Genomic DNA, 3,733 nt, shown 5'->3' with positions numbered 1-3,733 from the left:
TATTCACTAAATTAACAAATAGATAAAAGTGGAGAAGCCTCCAGTGTGGAATTTCAAATTACTTATGGATATACTCTGCTATTAATGAGATGGAGCTTAACTTTGCATTATTTATGTGTGGTCTGCCCATAGTGACTTCCTTCCAAAACTACAATATGGAAAGGGTGAGAAAAGAGTAACTTTACAAAGGAGAAACTTGACAAGTATTACCTAAATCAAGTGATCAAGATTAACATCAACAACATGAACCAGCAATCTGCCTACTGGATATATGTTCAAAGGAAGTAAAATCAGGTGTCAAGATATTTTCACTCCCATGCTCATTGCAGCATTAATCATTAATCACAACAGACAAGGTATGGAATCAATCTAAATGTCCAGTAATGGATGAACAGGTAAAGAAAATGTATATATACACAACAGAATATGTTTCAGCCTTTAAAAAAAAAGGGGGGGAAACCTCATCATTTGCAACAGATGGATGAAACTGGTAGATGTTAAGTAAAGCAAGCCAGGCAGAGAAACGTAAATATCTTATGACCTCGCTTATATGTGGATTTTAAAATAGTTGAATTCATCAAAGTAGAGAGTAGAATTACGGATACCAGAGGTTGGGGGAGAAGATGTGGAGAGGTTTGAGGTCGAAAGATTTTAAGTTTCGGTTTGATAGGGGAAATAGTTCAAGAGATCTATTGTATTATATAGTGACTACAGTTAATAAAAATGCATTGTATTTTGGAAAATCACTAACTATTTTCACCACAAAAATGATAAATATGTGAGACAATGCTTGTAAACTTTCTCACTTTAGCCATTCCACAATGGCTACATATTTCAAAACAACATGTTGTACATGATAAATATATGCAATGAATATGAAAGAAAAAGACTGTCATCAACAATCATAAATCATGTTGATGTGATGTTATAAAAATGGAAACTTACCTATGTGATCTTTCTCCCTAAAATCCATAATCCCAATGTAATCATGAGAAAAGCATGAGACGCGTTCCAATCAAACGTCACATTACAATGGTAATTATAAAGGACTCTGGGATAGTAAAATTATATTAGATAAAGAACTCTTAAAATTTAAAAATGAAAACTATGCATTTACAAAATGAAAAAAAGAACAAATAAATACTTCAGCAACAGATTTTACATATTCTCACTGCTACCTGATCTTCATTCTTTATACTTTCATAATAAGGTATATAATTCAGAATCAAATCATCTGTTTCTTTGTTGAAAACTTGAGTTAGTTGGATTTTAAGAAGAAACTATACAAAAATCTTTCCAGACTTTGTTCTGTATAATAATCTAATGTTTTAGAACACCAGTGAATACAGTTGGCACCAAACTAGTCAAAAGACCAGGAATTATACACCAGATGAGGATGGGGATGGGTATATATGTGTGTGTGTGTGTGTGTATATATATATATATATGCACACATATATATGAAATGTAATTTAAATGTTTATTTTGTTGCATAAAAATAAACGTTTATGGGAGCAGTTAATGGGAGCAGTTAATGCACCCATGTCCCACATCAGAAAGCCTGGGTTCCATTTCCAGCTCCAGCTCCTAATTCCAGCTTCATAACAATGCAAACCCTGGGAGGCAGCAGTGAACATTCAAGAAACTGAGTTCTTACCACCCACATGGGAGATTTGAATTGCTAGTAGGCCAAAGCAGTCAGAATTTTTTTTCTTTTCAAATATCTTTTAAGTTGCATGCTCATTTTAAAAGATGTTTTCTCCTTAATTGACATAATTTATGAAAAGTTAATTTAATTCATAATAAGGTATATCTAATTTAGTCTTGTTCTGATGGCCTAGACAAATTTCCCTCCCAATCTATTGAGGCTTTAAAAGTATCTCAATGGTAGCCCATGTTGGTGATGCTCCCCAAAAGGCAGAACTTAAGTCAAATATTTTATTTGGAAGTTATTCCCTGGAAACTTATTAGGGTTAGAAAAGTAAGATAAGGAAGGGAAGAAGCCATAAATGGTGTGATAATAAGGTAGTTAAATGGTGAGCAATTGGAGCTGGGTGTCACTTTGGACCTGCAGCTTGCCTATCATTGGTTAAGAGCTGCTTCTTGAAGTACTAACTCTTAGACATTTTGTCTTGCCCACTATGGAGAATGAACTAGCTCCAAACAAAGCCCTCAAGAGTAGCAAGCATTTTCAGTAAGCAGGCTATAGCATGTTGAACAAATGCCAAGGGGAAGAGGTGTTAAGATACTAATAGTACCAGTTTAGGGGCTTAACCCGAAGGTAAGTTGAGAACACAGAAGCTTCCATTTCTCACCCAGAACAATCTAGATTGTTATGACAGAAATCTTTGAAAGCCTGTCTTATGCAAGGCCATGTAGCATGTCAAATGTCAAATATCTCATGGAATGGAGTTGGAGGGCATATACAAATTTTGCAGAATACATTGGTATTTCTACACTGTGTAACAGACACACACCTATTTAAGAAATGTGTTGCTTGTTGAGTTTCTTAGTGACATCACTTGGGCTCACTGGGAGTTTCCAGTGCATGGAAACTTCTGAGCCACATTCTTAGTGCACAGTAGGAGATCACTATTCCTTATCATGGTTTTGGGCTTAACACAATCTGTCAACAGCGGAAGGGATGGCTTGTATACCTCACTGTGTCTTTCCAAAGTTTCGGAAACTTTTCCAACATTATTGTGATTTTCTCTTAGTTGATATCAGAGTTAGAAATTTGGAGAAAATAAACAGCCTTTTCCCAAGAAATGAATCTCAGAAGTGATATTAACAAGTTCAATTTAGATAAAGCACTGTAGTCTTATTGCTGCAAATACAGATTATTTGCATATTCTGTACATGTATTTTCTCTGTAGTTCTAATGTATTTTCTTTATACTTAAATGCAGCCAGATGCTTTAATGGAAAGAACACTAGAAAATGATCCTAGTTTCCCACCTGCTTTTTGGAATCACTCGCGTTTTACATGTCAACCAATATTTCAGCTGTGAAAATAAAGAATTTTGTTTCAACACGGTCTTATAAATGAAGAACAGTTAATTATGTCATGAGAGGAGCACTAGTCCTCTTTTATCATTCTTGAAACTTGTGAAAGCTTAAACTCTGATGAGAATTTTTGCTGAACTATCACAATATTGAAAGTTTTGAATTGTGACACTCATTATGACCTATGAAAGTGAAATATCTCCCACTGCTCACTTCTTGCCTAGATTTCTTAGAAATAAGGACATTCTTATTATATAACTGTAGTGTAGTTATCAAGCTGATATAAGAAAATTGAGCCATAAAAAGATTAAATGAATTCTCAAGGTCACAAAGCTTTCTTATCTGTAAAAAGAGGATATAATATAATGTCATTAGTTTGTTAAGAACCTAAATGAGTTACTGTTTATGAAGCAAAGAATAGTATCTACATAATTGTTTTTAAATAAAATAATTATGCAACTAAATCAGCTTATTTTCTCTTATTTATTTTTTGCTGTCGCTTCACATTAGACATAAAAAGGTACTAATTCTTGCACAAAGAAGTTATATAAGTGAAAAAGCCTCATTTTATATGTTACATGTTTTATGACATCATTATAATCTTCTTTGATAACAAACTTGAGGTATGCATGGTGTGTTACATTGAATTATGGACACTATCCTTATCAAAGTAGCCAGTTTTGTGAAATGGAGCCTTACAGATTCTAATTCAGATTCTCCGTATTTAA

Source organism: Lepus europaeus, chromosome X (assembly GCF_033115175.1).
Source record: "Lepus europaeus isolate LE1 chromosome X, mLepTim1.pri, whole genome shotgun sequence".
In the NCBI taxonomy this organism is placed as follows: Eukaryota; Metazoa; Chordata; class Mammalia; order Lagomorpha; family Leporidae; genus Lepus; species Lepus europaeus.
Note: the sequence above shows the minus strand (reverse complement) of the source record.